Source organism: Bombus affinis, unplaced genomic scaffold, assembly GCF_024516045.1.
Source record: "Bombus affinis isolate iyBomAffi1 unplaced genomic scaffold, iyBomAffi1.2 ctg00000919.1, whole genome shotgun sequence".
In the NCBI taxonomy this organism is placed as follows: domain Eukaryota; kingdom Metazoa; phylum Arthropoda; class Insecta; order Hymenoptera; family Apidae; genus Bombus; species Bombus affinis.
In genome coordinates this window covers 25001-37665 of record NW_026109439.1, presented here as the reverse complement: position 1 = coordinate 37665, position 12665 = coordinate 25001, and the positions used below count along the sequence as shown (strand labels likewise).

General features: G+C 45.4%; 2 non-coding genes across 2 annotated transcripts; both read left to right on the top strand.

Annotated features, from left to right (window-relative positions):
* Positions 1-1992: 1992 nt before the first annotated feature.
* On the top strand, positions 1993-3915 carry LOC126928412 (small subunit ribosomal RNA). Its single transcript, XR_007716631.1, has one exon. It is a non-coding gene; the product is annotated as a small subunit ribosomal RNA (ribosomal RNA).
* A 2091-nt stretch (positions 3916-6006) lies between these two features.
* Positions 6007-6161, top strand: LOC126928410 (5.8S ribosomal RNA). Its single transcript, XR_007716629.1, has one exon. It is a non-coding gene; the product is annotated as a 5.8S ribosomal RNA (ribosomal RNA).
* The last annotated feature ends 6504 nt before the right edge of the window (positions 6162-12665 follow it).

The window sequence follows — 12665 nt, the reverse complement described above, 5'->3', positions numbered from 1 at the left end:
TTCGAGTTATCTCGCTTAAAAGTGTTACAAGGTAGGAATATATTTGCATAAATGGACGTATCTCGACGTTTTACGTCGGGATTAAGCGTTTATTTGGTCGCTGGAACGTTTTCTAGAAACGGAACTATGCGACGGGACGTTGGGACTTTGAAGAAGTTCGGCCGGTGCGAAAGGACCGAAAAGGTTTTTTCGAGTTATCTCGCTTAAAAGTGTTACAAGGTAGGAATATTTTTGCATAAATGGACGTATCTCGACGTTTTACGTCGGGATTAAGCGTTTATTTGGTCGCTGGAACGTTTTCTAGAAACGGAACTATGCGACGGGACGTTGGGACTTTGAAGAAGTTCGGCCGGTGCGAAAAGACCGAAAAGGTTTTTTCGAGTTATCTCGCTTAAAAGTGTTACAAGGTAGGAATATTTTTGCATAAATCGACGTATCTCGACGTTTTACGTCGGGATTAAGCGTTTATGTCGTCCCCAAGACCTTCTACAAAGTTTCGATTTTTTCGTTGGGACTTTGAAAAATTTCCGTATCGAACACGTTTTTTCGAGTTATCTCGCTTAAAAGTGTTACAAGGTAGGAATATTTTTGCACAAATGGACGTATCTCGACGTTTTACGTCGGGATTAAGCGTTTATTTGGTCGCTGGAACGTTTTCTAGAAACGGAACTATGCGACGGGACGTTGGGACTTTGAAGAAGTTCGGCCGGTGCGAAAAGTCCGAAATGGTTATTTCGAGTTATTTCGTTAAAAAGCGTTATAAGGTATAATTTTTTTGACAGGGATCGTTATATCTCTATTAAATACAATCGGATTAAACATTTTTGTCGAATTTTTTGAAAAATTAGCTTCCGTCGGACTGATACGACTGGGATATTTTTGCAATTTTTTCGTTAATTAATGTTACAAGGTATATATCTTTTTACATATTTCGTGTTATTTTAACGTGTTTTAATCGATTATAAAGTTATTTTTCGTCCATAGTCGATAAAACTGTATGTTTACTGATGCAATTTTTCGGTGAAAAAAAAAATTAATTTTTTGGTAAAAATGCATTTATAATATGTTAATAATGCTTGTGGTAAAATATTTCGATGGTTGGATATCGCCTTTATATAGTAGTTATTGAACGTGCGAGCGACTAAGTTCCAGCGTCCCTTCCGAACGGTACGTTGCTACGGAGGTTTTGCACCATAAGCGCGCGGCCGCTAGCCCGACCGGCGCCGGCCTTCCGGCCGGCCCCTTGGTATCTATAAGAGAAGCGTCGAGCCGGACGGTTCGGTCGGAACAGCGCTGGGCGCGTGGCTATTCTACGGCCTCGGTTGAGAATTCAGTCACCGCTCCTCGAGTCTTAGTGTATTTTACGCTATTTCTCGACTGTTCCTCCGTTCTCGTACTGGTTTTTTCTCTACACTGCTGCGCCGCGGGTCGAAGTCTAGGACGTAATGACCGTTAACGTGGCAAGCTTCCCCTTAGTCGGGAAGCTGGTGACCTGTGTGCACGTATTTGACAAAAGTTGGATGCGTGTGTGCTTGTACTTACGGAGTAGCCATTCTTGCAGAGACCATCGGTTGTAAGCTATTTGTAGCTGCACGATGGTCCTTTTGGCGTTCTGTAGAGTGCGTTATCTTCTGGTAACGCGTCTCTACAGAGGTGTTGAAGCTTATAAAAGAATATTCTTACGGTATGTCCAGCATGCGTATACGTGCTTTACCGCTAAGTTATATTCTACGAGAGAAGTTGGAGGAGAAAAGTTACAAACAGAAATAATTCTGTGAAGTATGAATCTTTGTATCGATATATGATGGTGAGAGAGGAGGAGAATTAAAGTGGCTGAGTGACGTTGTTACTGAACCATGGAACGTTGCTCTCTAAGTCATATTACATATATATATAAAATGAAAAGTCTCGTCGTACGGTGCTTACGTCCCACCTACGACACAGAGAGAACTTTTAAACGAAAATGCTGGTTTTTGGGAATATATTATAAGATCCCTGGTTGATCCTGCCAGTAGTCATATGCTTGTCTCAAAGATTAAGCCATGCATGTCTCAGTACATGCCGCATTAAGGTGAAACCGCGAATGGCTCATTAAATCAGTTATGGTTTCTTAGATCATACCTACATTTACTTGGATAACTGTGGTAATTCTAGAGCTAATACATGCAAACAGATTCCGACCAGAGATGGTAGGAATGCTTTTATTAGATCAAAACCAATCGGTGGCGGATGGCTCGTCTGTCCGTCCATCGTTTGTTTTGGTGACTCTGAATAACTTTGTGCTGATCGCATGGTCATCTAGCACCGGCGACGCATCTTTCAAATGTCTGCCTTATCAACTGTCGATGGTAGGTTCTGCGCCTACCATGGTTGTAACGGGTAACGGGGAATCAGGGTTCGATTCCGGAGAGGGAGCCTGAGAAACAGCTACCACATCCAAGGAAGGCAGCAGGCGCGCAAATTACCCACTCCCGGCACGGGGAGGTAGTGACGAAAAATAACGATACGGGACTCATCCGAGGCCCCGTAATCGGAATGAGTACACTTTAAATCCTTTAACGAGGACCAATTGGAGGGCAAGTCTGGTGCCAGCAGCCGCGGTAATTCCAGCTCCAATAGCGTATATTAAAGTTGTTGCGGTTAAAAAGCTCGTAGTTGAATCTGTGTGTCACAGTGTCGGTTCACCGCTCGCGGTGTTTAACTGGCATTATGTGGTACGTCCTATCGGTGGGCTTAGCTCCTCGCGGGCGGTCCAACTAATATCCCATCGCGGTGCTCTTCACTGAGTGTCGAGGTGGGCCGATACGTTTACTTTGAACAAATTAGAGTGCTTAAAGCAGGCTACCTTCGCCTGAATACTGTGTGCATGGAATAATGGAATAGGACCTCGGTTCTATTTTGTTGGTTTTCGGAGCCCCGAGGTAATGATTAATAGGGACAGATGGGGGCATTCGTATTGCGACGTTAGAGGTGAAATTCTTGGATCGTCGCAAGACGGACAGAAGCGAAAGCATTTGCCAAAAATGTTTTCATTAATCAAGAACGAAAGTTAGAGGTTCGAAGGCGATCAGATACCGCCCTAGTTCTAACCATAAACGATGCCAGCCAGCGATCCGCCGAAGTTCCTCCGATGACTCGGCGGGCAGCTTCCGGGAAACCAAAGCTTTTGGGTTCCGGGGGAAGTATGGTTGCAAAGCTGAAACTTAAAGGAATTGACGGAAGGGCACCACCAGGAGTGGAGCCTGCGGCTTAATTTGACTCAACACGGGAAACCTCACCAGGCCCGGACACCGGAAGGATTGACAGATTGATAGCTCTTTCTTGATTCGGTGGGTGGTGGTGCATGGCCGTTCTTAGTTGGTGGAGCGATTTGTCTGGTTAATTCCGATAACGAACGAGACTCTAGCCTGCTAAATAGACGTAACTTATGGTATCTCGAAGGCCCCCGGCTTCGGTCGGTGGGTTTTTACTACCAACGTACAAACAAATCTTCTTAGAGGAACAGGCGGCTTCTAGCCGCACGAGATTGAGCAATAACAGGTCTGTGATGCCCTTAGATGTTCTGGGCCGCACGCGCGCTACACTGAAGGAATCAGCGTGTTTTCCCTGGCCGAAAGGCCCGGGTAACCCGCTGAACCTCCTTCGTGCTAGGGATTGGGGCTTGCAATTATTCCCCATGAACGAGGAATTCCCAGTAAGCGCGAGTCATAAGCTCGCGTTGATTACGTCCCTGCCCTTTGTACACACCGCCCGTCGCTACTACCGATTGAATGATTTAGTGAGGTCTTCGGACTGGTGCGCGGCCAATGTGATAAGCATTGCCGATGTTACCGGGAAGATGACCAAACTTGATCATTTAGAGGAAGTAAAAGTCGTAACAAGGTTTCCGTAGGTGAACCTGCGGAAGGATCATTAACGATATAACACAAAAACTTAAAGAATTTGACTTGAACACTTGAAAAATACGAAACTGTATAAGTCGGTAAGGAGCCGTACTCCTCCTATATCGACGAACCAAAGTATATACGACGTATCAACAAGCTATATACTTTAACAAAGAACAGTTAAATTCGCCCGGAGCGTGGCTTACTCCGTTGGCAAAATGATGAAAAGACATAAGGAGGAGACGACCCTCCAGCTACGAAACTATATGAAGAGAAGGTGGCACTCTCTCTCGATCATCGGGATGAAGAGATACATATATATATATATATATATATATATATACATACATAAACGAATTCGAGGCGCCTGCGTGAGGTCGTACACAGAAAGACCCGCCGTCTGCGAATATTATGATTTTATAATAAAACTATAAATGGGAACTTGAGCTTTCGAAAATTAAACTTTGACACGAATATCGAACGAAAAATTACGAATGGAAACCACCCGTAAAGAGAAATGAGATCGAGGCGCTTGCGTGAGGCCGTATACAGAAAGACCCGCCGCCACGATCTCGTATTTTTTTTTTTGCGTCGTGGAGACCGTACAAACGAATAACAAAATCTCTAAAGTGCCTCGTGTCGGAGAGATCATGCTCGCCTATTCTCTTCTATGTTTCGTGGTCTGTGTTGCGTTTGCTCTCCTCCTAGCAACGGGACATCGAAGACTCCTCTTTGGGATCGAACGAAGCGACTAAAACGAGTCGACGAGAGCGAAAGTACGAGTAGCGAGTCGCGCATGTAGAAAGGATACCGACATATCTTCGAAGGTTCTCTTCGAAGATCCATGGATACCTTATGCGCGTCGACCTTTCGTCTCTTTCACCGCTCTCGGTCGTTCTCGAAACGTGCTTCCTACCCATAGGGCGTGTGTTCTTCGTATGTCGTTTTGTTCGAAATAACGAAACCACTTGTAACATACTCGTGGATCGGGTAACCTAGAACGAAAACGCATTGCGTGGATGTTGGCCCGCTATGATAATGATGATGATGACGATGACTATGATGACGATGCGTAGCAACGATTCGTAACTAGTCTAGCCGAAGTTGGTTCAGAGGGGACCGCAGGCTGTCTACCCTCGATGTCGTGAGTCGGACACCCGTGCCGTCGCTAGAGTTTTTTCAAAGCTCGGCTTCTGGATATTGGGAAGAAAGACCGCTCGAGGACGACGGCTGCGCGTGCGTCCCATCGAATTTTTTTTTTTTATACCACCTGAACGACTAAAGTTTCGTCTAGTTCGTCGCATATAACCCGTTCAGAGGGGACCGCAGGCTGTCTATCCTCGTTGTCGTGAGTCGGACACCCGTGCCGTCGCTGAAGTTTTTTCAAAGCTCGGCTTCTGGATATTGGGAAGAAAGACCGCGCGAGGTAGATGGATGCGAGTCCCATCGAATTTTTTTATTTTTTAAAAAAAACAATCACCTGAACGGAGATGTGTTCTCTTTCGTCGATTTTTCACGCTTTGAGTCGTCGCGATCGCCATCCGTTCGGAGGAGATCGCCGACTTCGAAGCCTCGATGTCGTGAGTCGGACACCCGTGCCGTCGCTAGAGTTTTTTCAAAGCTCGGCTTCTGGATATTGGGAGGAAAGACCGCTCGAGGCCGAGGGTCGCGCGAGTCCCATCGAATCTTTACATCACCCGAACGATGGAGGCGCACGCTCTTTTTCTTGAATAATTGGACGAGAGGAATGCATATCGTATTATATATACACACACACACATATATATATATATGGGCTAGCCACCGTGCGTATTTCTTCGCGAGATCGTGTGCTGCACAGAGGATTCAGAATCGGGTGTTATATCCCCGTCGTTTCCTGACGAACGGAGCTTCGATCTCGATGGTTGTTATATATCATAATGTACTTTTCGCCCGGCCGGCGGACGCGCGTATCTTCGCGCGTTCGTCGGATTTCATTTTCGAACGTTTTCGTGTCGTCGATCTTCCGGCGACTTCTGCGCGTCCGATTCCCGTTGGTCGGTCGTGTCGGATCTCGGCTTCGCTCGAACCGAGTATTAAGAGTACATGGAGTACAAGAGTTTTAAAAAATATATGAAAAGATTACCCTGAACGGTGGATCACTTGGCTCGTGGGTCGATGAAGAACGCAGCTAATTGCGCGTCAACGTGTGAACTGCAGGACACATGAACATCGACATTTCGAACGCACATTGCGGTCCACGGATACAATTCCTGGACCACGCCTGGCTGAGGGTTGCTCACGTAAACCTAAGACTGCTTGCGTTGCGTGTCGTTCCTCTCTATCTGTCTCTCTCTGTCCCTTGGTGCCTTCGACAACCCGCCGTCGTTCTTACGATACGTAGAACGTTTCAGAGTCGGAGGAAGCGCACGAAGAAGGATACGAACAAGAGCGGACGCGAGAGAACGTACGCGACGTACGAGCGATTGTTGGACGCTCGTCGGCGTTCGTCGCGGTCGTGTCGAGACCGTGCAATTCGTACGCATGCTCGATATATAAACTATCGTGTTCACGGGAGACACTACGAAACTCTACCTCTGTCTCTCTCTGTCCCTTGGTGCCTTCGACAACCCGCCGTCGTTCTTACGATACGTAGAACGTTTCAGAGTCGGAGGAAGCGCACGAAGAAGGATACGAATAAGAGCGGAGAGAACCGTCACGGACCTGCGTGAGTGCTAGCGGCGTCGTGAGTCGTCCTTTCGTACGACCGCCCGCTTATGCACCGCTTCGTGTCGGTTATCGAATATATTATATATATATATATATATATGTCGGGTTGGCGTTACGATTAGAGTTAGGGTTAAGGGCGTAAACGAATCCCTATTGACACTAGACGTGATCACTATGCAATAGAGGAGATATTTACTAGTGCAAACATGACCATGTTGGAATTGGACAAGTAATCGCGATAATTTGATACTCGAGAAGCTAATGACAATGATCTTAGGCTCAATAACGAATCCACGGTCAACGGGATGACGAACTCTACTCTTCTTTAGCGTCTAAGTTGTACTCAATGTTAATGCATGGGGCCATCACTACGTATCCGAGAGTTACTTGAATCGTCGTCGAGATCGTACCGGATAGTCACTCTCCGTCTCGACGATGCCGTCGAGGAAAACTATAATGGGTGGGTCTAAGGACATGAGATCCTCGGATTCGTCAAAGAAAGCTTTCGTTCCAAAGGTGAGGGAAATTAGCGCTGTTGCTAATTGGTCGATCTCCATATCGGCGTTTTGAAAGAGATGCTGGCCGCCCTTGAGGGGAGGTTGTTGACGGGGGCATCGTTCGTGGAAGATAGGCTTCTCCTATCGTCCCGTAGTTGCAACAAGGACTGTTTGTCTAAATGAAGAACTTTGCTTGACTAAATCTTAAGATTTATTGCGGGTCCTCAAGTTAGCTAAACATACTGCGGAGGTATATTGACATCTGGAGATCATCTTACCCGAAGGATAGGATCTGCGTGTGGCGAGCCACGGAACAGAAACCTTTGAAATATTTACTGCCACGTGTCGCTACGGCTATTTCTTTAAAGGAGAGGTATAGAGTTACTCTGTGCCTTTGTTAGATAAAACGTTCATCCCTTGACCGCGGCTACGTTCGGCGACTGGTTGTCGCCTCGAGCCCAAGCTCACTATCATAAACCTCGAACAATCGGAGCGACATTTGTTTAATCTAAATTACGACATTACGGTATTCCCGAGAATCCAAGGAGAGGTTCCGGTGTTTTTCCATCTCCGACACGGCCATTCTGACTATCACACGTCCTCGGGTGCAGCTACAAGATTGAGTCTTTCTAACATTAGGTTCGGTACAATTAGCATGTCTACAATTTAACTTAATGTCTAAATAAGCTGAGGGTCCGGTGTAACAACAAAATTTTGTTCGGAGGTTTGACAACAAAAGGAATAGAAGAGCACATGAATTAGTAACGTTGTAATTAGTATTGGAAGTGCTAGTTGCATCCTGTGGGTTATCAGTCGGGTCATAACGGCGAAATGGACCAGTCTCGATTTCGCACCCCAATGGATCTCGTTTTTCTAGATCGCACGACCGCACCAAACTTCGTAACACTATAGCTCATGGTGCGCGTGAACACATCACTTGCCCCTTAGTCGAGCTTCATAACACTATAGCTCATGGTGCGCGTGAACACATCACTTGCCCCTTTACCAAGCTTCATAACTCTATAACTCATGGTGCGCGTGAACACATCACTTGCCCATTTACCAAGCTTCATAACTCTATAGCTCATGGTGCGCGTGAACACATCACTTGCCCATTTACCAAGCTTCATAACTCTATAGCTCATGGTGCGCGTGAACACATCACTTGCCCATTTACCAAGCTTCATAACGTACTCCGTAAGGTGCTACGGTCTTTGTGCTAAGGATCTTCCGAGATCGAGGTGCTCATGTCGTCGTGGTCACTGTTATTGCCGTCACTACCGACGTCCAACTCAGCGGGAACGCGACTGTCCGGCATTTTTCTTAATCTGTCGTGACTGTTTTTATACGATCGTTTGCCGTCTAGCGTTTTTAAAATATATCTATCTCGTTCCAAAATCTCGGTTATTACGAATGGACCCTTGAATTTTGGCTCTAGCTTGGTTTGGTTTCTTTTCTCATTTTTTGCGTAGTACGAAATCGCCGAGGTTAAACCTAACCACTTTAGCTTTGTTTCTATCAAAACTTTCTTTGTTGTACTGGGCTTTACTCTCTATGTTCTATACAGCCTGCTGTCTTACATCAGGGATATCGACTTCCTTTTCTTCGATATTGTCGGGTAGTAATAGGTCGTACGGTCTCGCTGTTCTACCGATTAGTAGTTGTAAAGGGCTCGAATTAGTCACGCGGTTGGTGGTGCAGTTCAACGCTAGCTGTATTTCCCCAATCGCGTCTTGCCACGGCCGCCCGGTCGTTTCTACTGTCGTGAACGTATTTTCAATGTACGCATAACACGCTCTACCTGTCTATTGGCTCTATCATCGGTCGCTGTCGGGTGAACTTTAATTCGTTTGCTTTCGCAGAATTCTCGAAATTCATTACCTTTAGAACATCTTTCCTGATCTGCTATTATCCGGCAGGGACTTCCGAATAAAATATAGCGGGTTTAAGCGCTTTAATGGTGTTACGGAAATCTATCTTACGAGTACGATGCAGGTATACGAATTTAGTGAACACATCGATCAAAACAATGACGTACTCCTTTGAATCGCTTTTACCACTCAACTTGCCTGTTATGTCCATGTGGACCGTATGCCAGGGTATGCTGGTCTTAGGTATAGGATGTAGTTCGGCTTGTATCTTACCTGAACTAGCTTTCGAAACTTGACAAGCATGACAGTTCTCAATGAATCGGCGAACGTACTTCGCCATCCCTTCGAACCAGTAATACTCGTACAGTCTCTCGAGCGTTTTCTCCCAACCTAAGTGCATAATTGACTGGTGCACATAGTTAATAACGGACTATCTAAAACCTCTTAGGACTATAGGTAAACAGAGAGTCCTGCCTTTTCTTTGTATCCTACGGTAAAGAGTACCGGACCGTAATTCGTATGTATTCGCGATGTCTTCCGCGAGCTCATCGTTTTGCAATTTCTTGACGATTCCCAAGGTTTGAGAATCACGACGTTGTTCGGCTAATCGCCAGTATTCCGATATTTCGGCCAGATTGATTTCTTTCTCCGCAATTTTATCAATTTTACGGTGGTCTAAATCTACGGGGTTTCGCGAGAAGAAATCTACGTGGGCTGTCCGTTTACTTTCCAGATACATAATGTCAAAAAACAAAAGTCTGCAAGTAGGCCCATCACCGATGGTCCCTGTCATTTAAATGTACTTTGTTACTCGACGCTTTCGACGAGTCGCAATCCGTGACGACAAGAAATTCCCGCCCATGTAGATAGTGACGGAAACGCTCGACTGCGTTTACGACTGCTAACGTCTCTAGTTCGTAGGAATTATACCTAGATTCTGCGAGGGTAGTTCTTTTACTGTAATACTCTATTACTTTGCCTTTACCTTCGACTTGATGCGTCAAAATCGCCCCGTAACTCTCTCCGAGCTAGCGTCAGTATGTAGTTCTATCGGGTAATTGGGGTCGAATATCATTAACACCGGCGCGTCGGTCAGGGCGGAAACTGCCTGTTGTCTTATTTTCTCGTGCCTATCTGTCCAAGTTATATTTCTGTTATTCGAGATGAGCGCATACAGGGGTTTCATTACCTGTGAGAATTTAGGGATGAACTTTCGGAAGTACGAAGCTAACCCTATGAACTGCCTGAACTGTGTGACGGCTGTTGGCACAGGAAAAAGCTTAAGGTGTGTATTTTACCCGGGTTCGGACGAACTTCTTCGTTATGAATTACATATCTCAAACAGAGCACCGATGTCTTTAGAAAAGAACAGTTCGCAATGTTAACAGAGAATCCTGCTTTTACGAGGGTATCTAATACGGTGTTCAATCTTCCTAAAGCTTGATCTATCGAGTCGGCAATAATTAGAACGTTATCGAAATAAATAACAACGTACGAATGAGCGAGGTCGCCTAGGGCCTTGCGAATGGCCCTCCGAAAGACGGACGGCGCAATTTTTCAGTTCAAACGGCATCGTTATCTACTCATATTGTCTGTCGGGAGTAACGAACGCTGTATACTCCGCTGAATTAGGATAAGTAGGAATTTGGCGAAACCCGCTGGCCATATCCAGGCTAATAAAATATCTCGCCTCTTGCAATCTCGCGACTTGATCCGCAATAAGGAGTAAAGGGTACCGATCCGCGACGGTACTTTGATTTAGTTCTCGGGGATCCACTCATAATCTATCTGAGCCGTGTTCTTCTTCACGAGTTACGTAGGGCTCGCGAATGGCGAATTACTAGGCCTTATGATCTTTGCTTTAATTAAAACGCTTATTTTCTCACGTACCGCTCTTCGGTCCTCCTCGCTAAATCTATAAGGACTTCCTCGTACGGTGATGTTAGGATCAATTAATCGTATTTCTAACCGGCCTGTATTTACGCGAATACGTAAGGAATCCGTAACGAATGAATCTTTGAATTTGTCGAGAAGAGAAATTGATCGACTTTTATTATTACCATGTACATCAATGTCAGCTTCATTAACGACGATCTCGTTTGCAGTGGTTTCCTTACAGACATTAATTATTTTTGTTTTACACATAGCGAGGCTATTTTGTGTAATGTTACGTCAAAACCCAGACTTAGAGTTCCACAACTAATCGCGATATCATATTTTAGATAACTATCAGCAAGGACATGAGAAATTATCTTCGATGTAAAAATCATTAATACACACGATGAACAAATGGGAGGCGTATGTTTAATACAAGTATTTCCTGCTCCTCGCATTACTAATATGTCAGTCATTCTTTTGCCAGAAATCTCGAGGTCACGGACTCTTTAATTAGTGAACGCTCGGCTCCCGAATCGGAGTAAAAATGGAAACGACTCACCCAGATGACTTGATCTACCCGATGATGCTTCCAGTACGTAGAAGTCGACTCGCCACTCGTTATTGAAATTATGGTTTTCTTTCATAATCAGGTTAACAGTTACGCCCCGTGCAGCGGGGTCGGAACGTGCGATTTTAAGGGTTAAAACGTGGTAGCGAAAACTTGTTAGGTTTCACACTCGATTTTGCACTAGCGACTGGGTTACTCGCGCACGATGGTCGTAAGTTCTAACACTGTTATAATCGGCACTGATCCCACTTCTGATGTCGGGTTGGCGTTACGATTAGAGTTAGGGTTAAGGGCGTAAACGAATCCCTATTGACACTAGACGTGATCACTATGCAATAGAGGAGATATTTACTAGTGCAAACATGACCATGTTGGAATTGGACAAGTAATCGCGATAATTTGATACTCGAGAAGCTAATGACAATGATCTTAGGCTCAATAACGAATCCACGGTCAACGGGATGACGAACTCTACTCTTCTTTAGCGTCTAAGTTGTACTCAATGTTAATGCATGGGGCCATCACTACGTATCCGAGAGTTACTTGAATCGTCGTCGAGATCGTACCGGATAGTCACTCTCCGTCTCGACGATGCCGTCGAGGAAAACTATAATGGGTGGGTCTAAGGACATGAGATCCTCGGATTCGTCAAAGAAAGCTTTCGTTCCAAAGGTGAGGGAAATTAGCGCTGTTGCTAATTGGTCGATCTCCATATCGGCGTTTTGAAAGAGATGCTGGCCGCCCTTGAGGGGAGGTTGTTGACGGGGGCATCGTTCGTGGAAGATAGGCTTCTCCTATCGTCCCGTAGTTGCAACAAGGACTGTTTGTCTAAATGAAGAACTTTGCTTGACTAAATCTTAAGATTTATTGCGGGTCCTCAAGTTAGCTAAACATACTGCGGAGGTATATTGACATCTGGAGATCATCTTACCCGAAGGATAGGATCTGCGTGTGGCGAGCCACGGAACAGAAACCTTTGAAATATTTACTGCCACGTGTCGCTACGGCTATTTCTTTAAAGGAGAGGTATAGAGTTACTCTGTGCCTTTGTTAGATAAAACGTTCATCCCTTGACCGCGGCTACGTTCGGCGACTGGTTGTCGCCTCGAGCCCAAGCTCACTATCATAAACCTCGAACAATCGGAGCGACATTTGTTTAATCTAAATTACGACATTACGGTATTCCCGAGAATCCAAGGAGAGGTTCCGGTGTTTTTCCATCTCCGACATATATATATACGTAGTGTTGTCCTCGTGA